This window comes from Somniosus microcephalus, chromosome 4 (assembly GCF_052327205.1).
Source record: "Somniosus microcephalus isolate GS21.2 chromosome 4, FLI_Smic_1.0, whole genome shotgun sequence".
NCBI classification, from domain to species: Eukaryota; Metazoa; Chordata; class Chondrichthyes; order Squaliformes; family Somniosidae; genus Somniosus; species Somniosus microcephalus.
In genome coordinates this window covers 184,877,322-184,893,877 of record NC_140990.1, presented here as the reverse complement: position 1 = coordinate 184,893,877, position 16,556 = coordinate 184,877,322, and the positions used below count along the sequence as shown (strand labels likewise).

Here is a 16,556-nt window from a genome sequence, read left to right as displayed (position 1 = left end):
CCAGTTAATCTATTTTTATGTAGTATTCATTGAGGGAGGAAGGGATGTTGGTTGGGACTCTTGGAGAACTTCTGTACTTCAAATAGTGCCATGGAGCCTTAATGTTCACCTTGGCTTGCAGCTTGGAACTTGGTTTACATCTCATCTGAAGAATGGTGTAGCTCTCCCTCCATACTGCACTAGAGTCTCCGATTAATTTTATGTGCACAACCCCTGGTGTGGGGCCCACAACCTGTCTGATCCAGACATGAGTACTACCACCTAAACCAAGCTGACACTTGCATTGAAGTCCCGATGATCACCATTCCTTTACTTGGAGTGAAGTTGCATGTTACTAAACTTTAAAATTTTCATCCTTGTTTTCAAATCTTTCCATGACCTCACCCCTCCCTATCTCTGCAACCTCCTCCAGCACGACAACCCTCTGAAATCTCTGCGCATCCCTGATTTTCATTGCTCCACCATTAGTAGCCATGCCTTCAACTGCCTACGCCCTTAGCTCTGGAAATGCCCTCCCTTCTACCTCTCTCGCCCCCTTTAACATGCTCCTTAAAACCTATCTTTAATCAAGCTTTTAGTCACCTGTCCTAATGGCCCGTATTTTCCGATCGCAGGCCTCCCGCGGGTGGAGGGCTGCGATCTGGAAAAATCTGCGCCCTTACCTGAGGGCTCCCGGGAGAGGCACAGTTCTGATGCTGGGCCTCCAAACTGCCGGTGTGCAGGGCCCACGTATCCCAGAGGCGCAGGTAGTTCGCAGCGTCACTGGGATCACGTGGGCCATGGGGAGCCAATCAAAGAAGGGAATCTCCCTTCGTACATTTGACAGGAAGACCTGTCAAATATATGAATGGAGATCACCCCCAAAACATAGTAAAACTTTAAATAAATTAAAAAAAAATCACATTTTTAAAATGACTTGAAAGTACAATAAATTAACTATTTTAAACAAAACTTTAAATTTTTCAAAAAAATAAAGTTTTTTATGGGGCTAAAAATAAACTTTTTAAAAGAATTTTTAAATGATAAATCAGTGGAAATTTTTAAACTTTTTTCAAATTTTATCCTGGTAAAAGCAGGCCTTATGCCTGTTTTTACCAGGTGCAAGAATTGTAAGGGTTTTCTGCGGGCGGCGGGTCTCCAAAAAGCAGAACTCTCCGCCCGCAGAGGCCCTGCTCCCGGGCAGCTGAAGGATCTGTCGAGAGTTTTCTTGACAGATCGGAAATGCCGGTTTGCAGTGCATGTTTGAAACCGGCATTTCCGATGTCCCTACGGGTGGGTGCACAGCGCATACCCACCCGTAGGGATCGGAATATCCGGCCCAGTATCTCCTTCTGTGGCTCAGTGTCACGGTTTGTTTGATTTATGCTCCTGTGAAGCACAGTGAGGTGTTTTACGATGATAAAGGTGCTATATAAATGTAAGTTGAAATCCAGACTTTGTCTGCGAAGGGTTATTATATTAGTGGGTGTGGAGTCCAAACCAAACTGCTTTCAATGCTGCTTTTCCTGCAAGAGCCCATGGCTTCAAATTGTATTTAAACCTGTAGTTTAAATTTAAGAAGCATTTTAGCAGAGTTTGAGCTGTTGTGAATAACTAATTGTGCCGTTTTCTTGTGCAGTTTACTGGCTGAGATTTTGTGCAATGTTGCATGCTTGAGTGCAGTATTTATTCTTGTTATCTTAATCTTAAAGGCAGGGCCTGAAGTTACATTTTTGGCATAGAGCTGTGGGCTTGTTTATACCTTTGGCCTTTTCTGGATTTCTTAACTGCTTTTGGTCAGCTGTTTCGTTACCTTGTGGCTAAATATCCCTTCTCATTGTGGTACAAAGCCACATAGACCAGGAAGGTTTGAGTCTCGATCTTTGCTGAGTTAGCTGATCTCCGTTCAGGAGATTGATTGATTGGGGAGGCTTGCTAAAATAAAGTGAGTGGGCAGAAATTTGGCAGATGGAATATAATGTTGGAAAGTGTGAGGTTATGCACTTTGGCAGAAAAAAATCAAAGAGCAAGTTCTAAATGGAAAGAAACTGCAAAGTGCTACAGTACAAAGGGATCTGGGGGTCCTGGTGCATGAAACACAGAAGGTTAGTATGCAGGTACAGCAGGTGATCAGGAAGGCCAATGGAATCTTGGCTTTTATTGCAAGGGGGATGGAGTATAAAAGCAGGGAAGTCTTGCTTCAGTTATACAGGGTACTGGTGAGGCCACACCTGGAATACTGCATACAGTTTTGGTTTCCATATTTAAGAAAAGATATACTTGCTCTCGAGGCAGTTCAGAGAAGGTTCACTCGGTTGATTCCGGAGATGAGGGGGTTGACTTATGAGGAAAGGTTGAGTAGGTTGGGCCTCTACTCATTGGAATTCAGAAGAATGAGAGGCGATCTTATCGAAACATATAAGATTGTGAGGGGGCTTGATCGGGTGGATGCAGGGAGGATGTTTCCACTGATGGGTGAGACTAGAACTAGGGGGCATAATCTTAGAATAAGGGGCTGCCGTTTCAAAACTGAGATGAGGAGAAACCTCTTCACTCGGGGTAGTAAATCTATGGAATTTGCTACCTCGGAGAGCTGTGGAAGCTGCGACATTAAATAAATTTAAAATGGAGATAGACAGACAGTTTCCTAGCTGATAAGGGAATTAAGGGTTATGGGGAGCGGGCAGGGATGTGGACGTGAGTCTAGGTTCGGATCAGCCATGATCCTATTGAATGGCGGAGCAGGCCCGAGGGGCTGTATGGCCTACTCCTACTACTTATGTTCTTATGACCCTCTGTGCTCTGGGGCTGAGGGATTGGTGGGGGCAAAACCATCCAGGGCTCTTGAAACTGAATTGAAACTGTGATCTTGTGGTCCCTATGCTTAGTATTGCCATACTAAGCATACAGACCAGGTCACTCGACTAGCAGGGGAGTTGTTCAAACTAAAAGGAATCCAGTGTGGACAAGGATGTTTCATCATATCTTGTGGTTGCAAATGGGTCCTTGAGCTTTTTCTCCAGTTCACAAGCAGCAACTTTTAAAGCTATGGAGATTCAGTTGAAATTGATGGTGTTAATGTCAATAATTGCAGTTTAAATTTAGGTGTTCCTGTAAATGTCAGTTCAGCTGAAGCTGCACTTCTGCAATCCTGGTAATGGAGTGAGTGCTGTAGTGTCTCAGCTGCAAAAAATAACATCCGAATAAGCAGGAGGCTATCCACTAGTATATTCCAGAGGGAAAGGAGGCCATGGACAAGTAACTGTTTTGCAATCATAATTAAGTTTTAGGGAAGTCCAATCACAGTCTCTGTCCTGCGAAGTAAAGAAAAAAATGCTTCTGAACACACGGTGTGTAAGATTGTTATTCTGCACCTGTTTCTACAGTTTTGTGGCCAAAGTAAGGGAGCCAGTTTTCAGTGTAAACATGAAGTGTTGACACACGTCCTGCAATCTGTAATGAACAAGGCCTTTTCGCACGTGCATTTAGACAGGAAGTGTCAGCCGTTTATTTGGTCTTGGTGTGCATTGCACTTGGGCCTGATCTTGTCTTTACCTGGTACCTGCCCATGCGAGTCCTGGCCAGCAAGAGGGTAGTAATCGGGTTGAAACTTTGATATTTTTCCCTTTCCCTGCAACCCTGGGGACAGTGAAGCCAGTTGTAGTACCCTGATCCTCTGCATTACTGATTCAGTAGAGACCAGAGGTTAAACAATGGACTACCTGTATCTGTCTCAGTACTGTACCATGCACATGTGTTTACCTGGCAAGCCATCGAGGGAGTCTGAATTGGTTTGTCGTCTTTTGTTTTCTTCAAGGGCAAACTGTCTGCTTCTGAGTGCTTTATATTTATTTGTGATTTGATAGGGAAAGAATAAATTCCATATCTCTATTTTAATGAAAGGGGCAACATGTTGTATCCTGAATATTTAATTGGCTGTGATCTTGGATGTTAGCAGTCTGTTTAAATAGAATGTGCTAATGTCTAATTGTGATGCGCATTTTTTTGTTTCAGCCTCGTGTTTGAATGAAAACTGTCTGTCTGTAACCTTTTCGTAATCTCGCCCTGTTCTAAGAACAGTTGCGTGCCAAAAAATGTTTGGACAAGTTGGAGGAGCAGAGCTGTTGCAGCATGTTCTCTGATGCTGCAAATATGACGGGGCCTGGGCTGGACTCATTTTACCTCCCAGCTGTCGTTGTGGAGGTAGCTTGCCGCAAAGAGATTGGGGTGGGGGGAAGGAGAGGTCACTGATCCTTTAAACTTGGTGAAAAGTAAATTTAAAACCTATTTAAAAAATCATAAATAGGGAAAAAAACATAAGTGCTACAAATCTGAAATATAGACATTAAATGCTTGGAATGTGCAGCAAGTCAGTCAGCAATTTTATCATCTAACAATTTTCTGTTGAGCAGCTTTCGGGTCATTCAACCTATTTACACTCTCCGGCGTATCTGCAGATTCTCTCCCTCCCTCTTCTCTTTGTTTTACCCCCTCCCTCTTTTCTCTTTGTTTTACCCCTGCCCGCCCCCCCCCCCCCCCCCCAAACAAACTTTCTAAAGTGCCTGTTTATCTTTCAGTCCTAGTTTTGATGAAGGATACACACAGGAACAGGAGTGGGCCATTCAGCCCCTTGAGCCTGTTCCATCATTCGATGAGGTCATGGCTGATCTGCGATCTAACTCCATATACAGAAAACTTTGTGATATCCGGCACCGACGGGACCGAGCTGTTGCCGTCCCATCAAAACTGCCGGACAAACCAGCGCTAATGTTGAAACATACGAAGCTTTTGAGCTCCGTATCTGGCAACAAGCCCTGTTGCTCAGCTTCTAAACAGTCGGCCGTACCTTGCAAGCGTCTCTGTAGCTTAGCAACAGCTTCAGCTAGACGTTGCAGAGCCTGACTGGTGGAAAAAAAAGCAACGAAAAGAAAAAAAACTTACTGAACCGACTCCTGAATTTTGCCGGCGGATCGAGCATTCTGGACAGTTAACCTCCGGATAAACCAAAGTTTCCTGTACCTGCCTTTGGCCCATATCCCTTAATACCTTTGGTTAGCAAAAACCAATCAATCTCCGATTTAAAATTAACAATTGATCTGGCATCAATTGCCATTTGCAGAAGAGAGTTCCAAACTTCTACCACCCTTTGTGCATGTGTAGAAGTGTTTCCTAATTTCACTCCTGAACGGTCTGGCTCTAATTTTTAGACTATGCCCCTTAGTCTTAGAATCCCCAACCAGCGGAAATAGTTTCTCTCTCTCTACCCTATCTGTTCCCCTTAATATCCTGAAAACTTCGATCAGATCACCCCTTAACCTTTCTAAATTCTAGGGGATACAACCCTAATTTGTGTAATCTCTCCTTGTACCTCAACCCATGAAGTCCGGGTATCATTCTGGTAAACCTACGCTGCAGTCCCTCCAAGGCCAATACAGGAAACTCTTTGGTATCTGGCACCGACGGGACCGGGATGGTCCCGGTTGATTAAAAATTCTGGATGACGGACAGGGTTATCTGCGAGGCTATTTTTAACAAACAAAAATAAAAAAATCAAGAAATGTGCAGTATACAGTAATTGGCGCCAAGAAGCCGAGTAGTAGCAGTTTGGAGAACTACCCCCACTGACTAACTTGGCCACCGCGGGAGACTCGGACTCGATAACATTTCCGGTTATTGGGGTGTTGTTTTCAGAGTATGAATTTTGCCGGTTAATAGAGAATTCTGGATATTTAGGTGCCATTTAAACAAGAGTTTCCTGTATATCCTTCCTCGGGTGTGGTGCCCTGAACTGCTCACAGTACTCCATGTATGGTCTAACCATGGTTTTGTATAGCTGCAGCATAACTTCTGCCCCCTTGTACTCTAGTCCTCTAGCTATAAAGGCCAACATTCCATTATTTTCTGTATCTATTCATGACATTTTAATGATTGATGTACCTGAATCCCCAAGTCTCTTTGGACAGCCACTGTTTTTAGCTTTTTACCATTTAGAAAGTAGCCTGTTCTATCCTTTTTTAGGTCCAAAGTGGATGACCTCCCATTTGCTTACATTGAAATCCATTTGCCAGAGTTTTGCCCATTCACTTCATCTATCAATATCCCTTAGTAATTTTATGCTTTCATCTACACTACCTACAATGCCACCTATCTTTGTGTCATTGGCAAATTTGGATATATGACCTTTTTCTATGCTATCATCTAAGTCGTTAATAAATATTGTGAATAGTTCAGGGGTCACCACTAGCCACATCCTGCCAATTTGAGTACCTATCCATTATCCTTACTCTGTCTCCTGCCGTTCAGCCAATTTCCTAACCAGGTCAATAATTTGCCCTCAACTCTGGGCTTCTACCTTAGATAACGGTCTCTTATATGGGACTTTATCAAATGCCTTCTGGAAGTCCATATAAATAACATGTATAGACATTCCCCTGTCCATTACTTTAATCACCACCTCAAAAAAATTCAATCATGTTTGTCAGGCACGACCTATCTTTCTCAAATTCATGCTGGCTCTCTCTGATCAACTGAGAATTTTCGAGGTATTCAGTCACCTGATCCTTAATTATAGACTAGCAATTTCCCCACAACAGATGTTAGGCTAACTGGTCTATAATTCCCTGGTTTCCCTCTCGCGCCATGCTTAAATAGCGGAGTGACAATACTTTTATTTTACCTACGTAATTTTATTGAGTGCCTGTCCCTGATTCAGTATGAGTTTCTTTGGGATTTCTGGCATGCTATCCTCTTCTACTGTAAGTACTGATACAAAGTAATTATTCAACATGTCTGCCATTTCCCCATTGTCATTGACAATATCACCACTTTTAGTTTTTAAGGGGCCAACATTGCTCCTGACCACCCTCCTTTTCTAATGTAATTGTAAAAATTCTTTGTATTGATTTTAATATCCCTTGAAAGTTTCTTTTCATACACTCTTTGTAGCTCTTACTATCTGTTTTGTGACCCTTTGCTGTCCTTTGCATCTTTCCCATTTGCCAGGATCTATGCTTTTTTGGGCATTTTTGTAAGTTCTTTCCTTTTACTTCTTCAATTGTCCATGGCTGCTTTATTTATGGCAAGTAGAGCTCTTGCCCCTCGAGTATAAACTGGTTCTGTATCACCTTAAATTATTTTTTTAAACATCTCCCTGTAATGTCAAAAAATGGTTTTCTCTTCAACACTAATTAATTAACCTATAATTTCTGTACTATAGTGAATAATAGTCAGAGCCTCTGTAACAAAGACGGTGATAGAACTAAAAGCTTTGTGTTTTGTTTTTGTTGGGGGTGGTGGTGGGGGAGAAAGAGAAAAGGATAGGAAACTGTACTTCCAGAATTCAAACTTGTATCTAGTTTATCTGCATTCTAAATGACCTGTTGTTTCCCTCCTTCCCCATCCCACCTTAATATTCCATTGCCACCTTCCTTTTTCTGTCTGGAAACTTGAAAGTTGAAGCTTCCTTTAAGCTGAAAATGTCAAAGAAAATCAGATTCTGGTAACTTTTAGTTTGCCAGGTTTGGGGTTGGCTGTGATGCCCAGTGCTCTGCAACCTCCGGTCAACTAAGCTGCCATCTCATCTCATCAGTGAAGAGTGGCTACTTTGGTGATCTGTTAACTCCTCGCATATCACCAATTAGACTTGGGACTTTCAGGCCTGCACCGCTTAATGTTGCACTGGACAGCACTGTTGACTGCTGGGGTCATCATTCAAGCTGGGCTGGGAGCTTGTTTCACTGGGGCCTGTAATCAAATAGGGGTAAATTAAACCAATCCACTTTTGGCATCCTCAACTTTGCTTAGTTTGTAAATGTACTACAGAATGTGGAACTAAACCATACAAATCCCCCTGGTCTCTGCTGAGTTAGCTGAAATCAGGCAGGGTGGTCGTAGGAATGTTACAACTAGCCTCTGGCCGAGGCTGTAGAGGAAAAATCAGCCAGAGTTCCTGCTCCTGGAACATTGACTCCTGCTTTAAAAAAAAAGTGTACATGAGTGACTGTTAAATGGGGACAGGATTGGTTTGGCTGTAATGCAGGCCAGAGTAAAATGTCTTAACACTCTGTCTAAGCTCATACATCAAGAATAGCCATTTGGGAGAGGTACAATAAGTGATCTTATGACTGGAACTTCATAGAAAGAGTTGGTATCCTCAGGAGTAGAGATGAAAACTGCTGCTTTTTAGTGTGATAAGTACACCATACCAGCTCTGCTGGTGTTGTTTTCCTTTAGCAATGTTCTTTACAGTTATAGGTTTCATAAGTGTCTCTTTGGCTTATGATCTTCCGTTTGGTCAGGTTGGATTGCAGATACCTTTTTTGAGAGTAAATTGCTGTGGTGAGGACTTGAGCCAACAAATTTCATCATAAAACCTTGTGGGAATCAATGAAATTCTTCCCTATCCAATTGCAGTGCTAATGCAACCAGGAAATTGGATTTCTGGGTGTAAACTATACGTAAACAGTTGTACAAATAGCTTAGGCTTGAGTTAGGATGGCAAGAAATACCTTGGCTTGGTGTAATCAGTAAAGCTGCAACACCCTACAGCATGTTTCACGGAAAGCCTTTTAGAAATAATCTATTATAATTTAAAGAGAATTAGAGCTGTGTTTTTGGAAGCAAATGCATGAAATTAAATGTTGGGAGACTCAGTCTGCAGGCAGTCACTGTCAACATTGCATTGGCATCTGCTATCTAGCTTAAGCAGCACACAGCTCGAACTGGGGATGGTCGCTAAAAATTCCATACGTGAGATGAGTCGCTTCTGGGTCCTCCGAAGTTCCATCCCTGGGTTGTTGTTCCTTATCTACATGCTGCCACTTGGTCACATCATTCGCAGGCACAGGATGAACTTTCACATTTACGCCAATGATACCTTGCTCGTCATCACCACTTCACTCACTCCCTTGGCTGCCTGTGTGCTGTCCAATTTCAAGTCAAGGGTGAGTTGGAACTTTCTCCAGTTGGACATCAAGACGACCAAAATCTATTGTCTTCAGACCCTGTCATCAATGCTGCTCCTTTGCCACTGATTCCATGCCACTCTCAGGCTGACCTGACTGTTCACAATATTGGCACCTTGTTTGTACCTGAGCTGAGCTTTAAATCCCACATCCGATCCATCACCAAGACAACTTACTTTTACCTACGCAGCATTGCTTGTCTGCAACCTTAACATGGTCCTTCTACCATTGAAATACTTACACACATCTTCACCTCCAGACTTGACTTCTCTAATCCTGTCCTTCTATCCTCAAACTCCAGCTTGTCCAAAACACTCCATGTAGCTAGGCTTATTTTGCATAGTTGTACCAATATGCTTTAATGTGCAATATACTCATCACCTCAAATTGCTCTACACCCCAGTGTTCATAATGCTTTCTCCTGATGCACAAACCAAGGTCTCATTTATATTGTGCTAAAAACAGCTCTTCCTGGCAGTTGGTATTAGTAGTGGCAGTTTTACATTTGATTGCAGCCAGCATTGGGGAACATAGTGGCACTAGCATGGGTCTTGGGAATATAAAGGCACTTATAATTTCAAAGACAAGATCTAGAATTAAACCACTAAATGTTTTTCACAGTTTGAATGGACACAGCATAATCATTGCACGTTCCTGAAATCCTAGTGACAGTGCCAGTGGGGTGGGGGAAGGGCGTGGAGGAAAAATGACATTTAACCTAAAGTACTTCTTCCTCAATTTTTTAAAGAAAATTCATTTCATTTCATATTAGTCGCTATGCATCCTGCTAGATGTCTGCAATGTTGGACCTCGCAGGTGGAAAGGAACTATTTGCTTCAGCTAGGTGACTTTTGTTGAGCTGGATTCGGCGTTAGGACCAGGAGTAGGCCATTCAGCCCTTTGAGTGATTCAGTTAGATCATGGCCGATCTGTATCTTAACTCCATCTACCCGCCTTGGTTCTGTAACCTTGAATACCTTTGCCTAACAAATATCTATCAATCTGTTTTGAAATTTTCAATTAACTTTTAAAGAAAAGTTATTTGTATTAAGTATGTTAGCATGCAATAGTCACAGTAAAAATGTGAAAGGAGCCTATTCTTCTTGAGTGGGGGGGTAGAAATACCATAGGCTGTATTTTTATAATCCCAAAAGCAGACTTCCATTTGGGGTTGAATTGTACAGTGACATGCCAAGTAGGAAGCCTTTTAATGCATTGTTATAGTTTAGAGCAACTGAAATTTGTTCTTTTCAGCTGCGCCACCTCAGAGACCCACCCAGAAGTGGGCAGCAGTGTTGCATTAGCTGCAGTCTGACAGTTTGAGCTAACTCTACCCAAAATCCAGTTACGTGATTTTTTTTTTGGCTTGAACTTTGTTGTAAGTGACAGCTCAGTAACCAGGACAGTCAGGTTGCAAGACAAGCAGCTAACCAGCTATGTGGACTTAATACAGTGTTGGTAGTAGTTTGTAAAAGATTCGTACAAAAAGAGCCCCATTTATGGATGAAATTGGCATTTGAGTACATCTTCTGGTTTGAGAGATCTGTTAAATATGCCCTCATTGTCTGAGTCATTGATTAGAGTTATTCTTTTCCTCCTTCCTTACAATACTTCAAACTATCTGTGTTGTCATGGCACTCGTGAGTAATTATAAACGCTGCTTCTTGATGGAACATGCCGATCTCAAATTTCACAATAGAGGCATGCAAATGACTACCCTCCATTTCAAATAAACCTGCTGATGCTTGCTGGCTCTTTTTATATAAAAAAAATCCTCTGTGGGCTAGACTGTATGTCGCTTTTGTGTATCATTAGGTTCCAGTGTTGAAGCCCATTTGTGAAATTCTCTTCTTGCAACACGTGCTTGCATTTGCTGTTACACAAGCAGAGGAGTTTCCTTCAGTGATTTTGTCAGAGGTGATTAATCTTTAGTAAGAAGAATCAGATTTCATAACTGAGGTTGCAGCATTTCAACTGGCACAAGTGTTTTGGTTGTAGAAGTATGAAAGGGCTGGTGAGTTTGTCACTGCAATTTAGTACAGTGTAAAGGTGGGAATGTAACATTTTTACTGTCCACTTGAATTTTGAAAAACAACCAGTGATACAATTATATATTTGCTTCCAAATTTGGGTTGTCTGGAGGGAGCAACTAGAGCTAGGTAACATTAAGGTGCAGTACTGGTGGGTACAGGTCATTGTAAAACACTGAGGTAAAGTACTGGGAGGTAGGTCTGTCACTAATGGTGAGAGCAATTGGGAGGATTTAATAAACATTCCAGTTACTAACTCAAACATATTTTTCCCTCTATAGCATATTGGTACCAGTAAATAGGACACCTGTAGGATTGTTTGGCTGCTTTGTAAAACTCAAAGCCAATATTTTCCCATTTGAACACTGAAGAGTTGCCTTTCGTGGTTGTTTTCTGATGTGAGTGGTAACATTTTGTTTCGAGTAATCCATCTACAATTGTAGTGAAATTTTAGCCAAGTACTGTACCAAATTCACACCCTATCAGCCCTGTGTGTGTTCGATCCAAGGTCATGGAGCTACACATCCAGATGTTTGTGAAATTTCTTTCACTTTATCTAGTGGGTACTGGATGGGTGGGAATTCTATGAAAGAAAGGAAAGAAAGCCTTGCATTTATATAGCGCCTTTCACGACCACCGGACGTCTTGAAGCTTTACAGCTAATGAAGTACTTTTGAAGTGTAGTCACTGTTGTAATGTAGGAAACGCGGCAGCCAATTTGCGCACAGCAAGCTCCCACAAAGCAATGTGATAATGACCAGATAATCTGTTTTTGTTGTGTATATTGAGGGATAAATATTGGCCAGGACACTGGAGAGAACTCCCCTGCTGCTCTTCGAAATAGTGCCATAGGATCTTTTATATCCACCTGAGGGGGCAGACTGTTTAACGTCTTATCTGAAAGAAGGCACCCCCGACAGTTCAGCACTCCCTCAGTACTGCACTGGAGTGTCACCGACATTTTTGTGCTCAAGTCTCGAGTGGGACTTGAACCCACAACCTTCTGACTCGGGAGAGTGTGCTACCCACTGAGCCACGGCTGGCACTATGGGCTCCTCATGAGACCTTAAACTGTGGTGGTTATCGAGACCCTGACATTTAATTATTGATTATAATCCTCTACTACCCACCCTTTGTTGCAACCATTAGGTGGTGTAGAATGAAGTGGATCCCTCAGAAAATCAGATTCTTTTGGATGGTGTATTAGAAAGGAGTTTGTGATCTACTATCCTAAGCAATAGAAGGATTAAAATTAAGAACGGTGATGGTTGTGCACGGGCACCTTGTAACATGCTTTTGAACCAGTTAAGAAATGTGAAAACTGTGGTGAGCATTTGCCTGCTCTTTGAGATCCAATAAAATTCCTGAATCTATCATCAAAGAACAATAAATTTGAAAAACTGCATCTGCAAGAACTTAACATTTTTATATCATGGTATCATTTTGGTTCAAATTCCTGCTCTTTGTAATGGCAATTAACTTTAAGATAAATTCTACACCAATGAATCCTTTTTAGCCAGCTTGTGAGAGACGCTCCCTATCTCCATTTCCGTGTTGGGTGACCTTTAGCTAAGCCTATGAATCGTTTGGAATTATGAGTAAGTGTTGGTGCTTGTGGAATGATTATTCATAGGTGGTATTTTCATCCTTGAAGTAATTAGGCTAGAAGCAGAAACTGTTATTACTTCCTCTTATGTAATTTCCTTTTCAATATAATACAGGATGTCACGTGTGAAAATTATTCAGTACCTTTAATTGGTTCCATCGTAAAGTGCTAATTAAACCCTATGCGTTTGCTGGCCAGATGCTCTGGTAGGTAAAGGCAACCAATCAGTTTATTATTAAGCTATAGAGATCAGAAGGTCTTGAGTTTGTGATGTCTTAAATTAACTGATCTCAGTTGGCCTCAGTGCCATGTGCTTAGGAGGGGAATAATCGGCCAAGATTGTTTTTCAATGACACAAGATTTGATGAGAGCAAGGGAGAAAATTGGAAGATGTGAAAGAATGACTGAAACCCAAATCTTTCAATGATCAATGACAGAAACTCATTGGGCATTTTCTGCTCTTCTGTAACTTCCCAAAAAAACCTATCAAAGTTCTGGTTGTGAAATTAGTACAGTTTGTGCACTTGTGATTTTCAATGTGTAGCTCCAGTTTTAATATCAGAAATCCAACAGTGTGACTACCAAAGCATGTGTTGCTGAAATCAGGTTGCTATATTTTGTCTCCACCTGGATGTGCTTTCAATATTGCAGGGAGGGTATTGCCCCCTCACTTCCATTTCTGTTTAAATTGCTTGGATCCTAACTCTGCAGCTGTATGAATTCAGTGGAATACACATTCCCATTTAATGTAATTGATAGTTATGTCACTGAAATTATGTAGAGTTTCTGACTTTTCAAACATGCTGTTTTCCTTCCCACCTTTCTCCCTAATGCACATTGAGGGGCAATGTGATCACAATTTTTACCAAAAATGTCTTTCCTATTTTCTTTCTGACCTAGCTGTTGTTAATCAGACCCATTCTGGTGAAAGTATCGAATTAGTGCTGCACCCACTATATACCTCTGTTTTAATGTGTAGAAGCTTAAATGCTTAATCCAAATAAATCATGGAGGTTTGATTATTTCTTGACTTAAAATTGGGAGTTCCAAAATTGTCAGTAATATTGCATTTGTGCCTGCTTAAGTCAAGTACCAAGTAGTGTCCTAGCAGAGATCAGTTAAACCCAGACAGGGGACCAAAGCTATTCCTGGCTTGCAGGGTCGACTGGGCTGGGTGTACCATTGCCAGTGCCGAGGTCGATGCTGGGTGTCAGAGGGCAGTCAACCACATTGCTGTGGGTCTGGAGTCACATAAGCCACATAAAGGACAGCAGATGTCCTTCCCTGAAGGACATTAGTGAACCAGATGGGTTTTTACGACAATCCGATAGTTTCATGGTTACCATTACTGATGCTAGTTTTTTATTCCAGATTTATTTAATTAACTGAATTTAAATTTTCCAGCTGATGTGGGATTTGAACTTGTGTCTCTGGATCATTAGTCCAGGCCTCTGGATTACTAGCCCAGTGACATTACCACTATGCTACCGTTCTTGTACTGGGAAGCAGCGACCCGACTATCAGCACATTCTCTAACTGGATGGTCTGTTTTCTCACATTTAAGGTAGATTTGTCAGAAAATCATTAGCTTAGTCAAAGCGTCTTATTTTAACTGATCTGGGACCATTATCTTTTTCTGACTGAGTAGCATTGAAATTTATTGAAAGTTGAGTGCTTAAATCTCGATTACTTGAGCCCCAGAAAGCAACAAGTCTATAGCAAAGTTTAGCCTTTTAGATTGCGATATAGTGTTGGTTCCTAATTGCTTTTAAGAGTAATAGTGTATCACCTTTGGTGGATGCACCTCTTCCCCCATCCAAAAAAAAGACTGCCATCTGTTGCCTTAGTAATTTTGGCTGAACCCACAGCCTTCACTGATGTTCCTAGGGAGAGCCCTGGTAATTGATTTAATTAGATATTGCTGTACTCTGACAGTAAACTCAATTCCTTGGGTGTGTTTTTGCACTAAAAAATGGCAGAAGGAAATATGTAATAAGAAAAAAAATACATAGAACATTTCGCAGAAGTGATGAATGGAGAATCTGGATTTAATTACCCTGGGCTGCACACTGCAGCTTTCAGCAATGGGAATTTGCAGAGTGCTTGTTGTAAGGTTTCAGAAGAGAAGTTGTGGGTTGAAAACCTCAGTTGCACGGCTGTTGAGGACATGTGGTCCTGGGTTCAAGAAGGGTCATGTGAAAAAGTAGTGCAACCTCTAGGGTTGGGATGGAATGTCAAACCCCCCAAAGAAAAATGCATTTGTTCCATATCTATTGCTGGTGATATAAGCATTTGTGTAGGACATGCTCCTGTCTCCGTGGCTTGGGATCCTGTTTTTTATTAAACAAGCTTGGACCATTTCTCGAATACAGATTTCACAGTCCTGCCTCCCTCTGCTTTCATGCTTCAGGTGCCCACAACACATCACAGGTTGGGGGTGGTGTCGCCCTGCAATTGTGTTCCAGAGTTTTGATCGAGAGCGTAATGGGGGGCTCCCAGGATTCTGCCAAAACTGCTGTGAAACTGACTGCTGGGTATGTGGTAACAACCGTGACTGGTTATGTCTGAGGTTGGGTGTTTCTTGTTTTTCTTACTCCACCTTCCACATTCCATTGTAATGTGCCTCTGGATGTGAACTGTGGCTGTTAGCAGTGGGGAATGTATTGCTGTAGGAACACTTGTTTTCTATGGAACGTCTAGAATAATAAAACTGACTGCCTGAGGCCTGTACTAGCATTATAGGCTCCTGGCACATGCACCTTGCATAGCTATTGCCAACGTCAATGTTAATTTGCTGAAATCTCTAAGACTGAACCCCAGGAAGAACGAGTAAAAACTAGAGGTGCTGTTGGGATGTTATGCCTGCCACTGGGTTAAGAAGGGGGGCAAAACCACAGCCCGTGTTCCCACTCCTGATCAATACCCAGTGACGCCTGCTAGAAACTGCAAATTTGTGGACTTGGATGAGAATAGGAATCGGCTTGCCTATGATGCCTCCTGCAGTTGAATAGGCTACCAGCATTTGCTGTCTAGACTGAAAGATGCACGTGGTATTGCAGGGCCCTTGGAACCATACCCCCTAACAAGAGTCACTAATGGAGAAAATTGGCAAAGAAAAATCCTCCCTATCTGCAAATACTGAAGGATGGAGAAATTAAACCCCTTGTGTGGGGAGTTAAAGAAAAACAATGAAATACCTGGCAGACGGAGGTCCAGAGCTAAATGTAAAACCAGATTTTTAATGTAAAGCAGGAATCAAGTATTCATATAATTTTTTTGAATGAGCTCTAAAGAACATAAGAATATAAAAAAATAGGAGTAGGTCCTTCGAGCCTGCTCCACCATTCAGTAAGATCGTGGCTGATGATCTACCTCAACTTCAACTTCCTGCATTATCCCCATATCCCTTGGTTTCCTTAGTATCCAAAAATCTGTTGATATCTGTCTTGAATATACGCAATGACTGAGCATCCACAGCTCTCTGGAGTGGAGAATTCCAAAGATTCACAACCCTTTGAGTGGAGAAATTTCTCCTCATCTCAGTCCTAAATGGCCAGCCCTTTATTTGAGTTTGTGACCCCCTAGTTCTAGACTCCCTAGCTAGGGAAAACAGCTTCCCAACATCTACCCTGTCAAGCCCCTTGGTTTAAAAATCCATTAATATTTGACTGGACCTACCAGCTCCTTGATATAACTTGAAGCATTTCATTGAAAATAACACAAAAGAATAAGGCACATCAGAAAATAAAGATTATTGACATTAACAGTGTACAGTATTTAAAAAAAAAAAAAAAAACCTGATTGTAGGAATGAGGGAAAACTGACTGAACTAAGGAGTGTCCCAATATCGAGGAGAATGAGTTTGTGTTGTCTTGATTGGGGATGTAGGGAGGAGGAAGGGTCTTTCTGGATCTTGGAAGTGTTTTTATTTTTTAATTTCTTACAATTAGTGTTTTAATTGTGTTGATAAAATAGAGG

General features: G+C 41.8%; 1 protein-coding gene across 3 annotated transcripts in view; it reads left to right on the top strand.

Moving 5' to 3' along the window:
- Window positions 1–16,556, top strand: part of LOC147120067 (ras-associated and pleckstrin homology domains-containing protein 1-like) — a 287,386-nt gene that overhangs the window by 11,237 nt on the left and 259,593 nt on the right. The gene's annotated exons all lie outside the window — the stretch shown is intronic.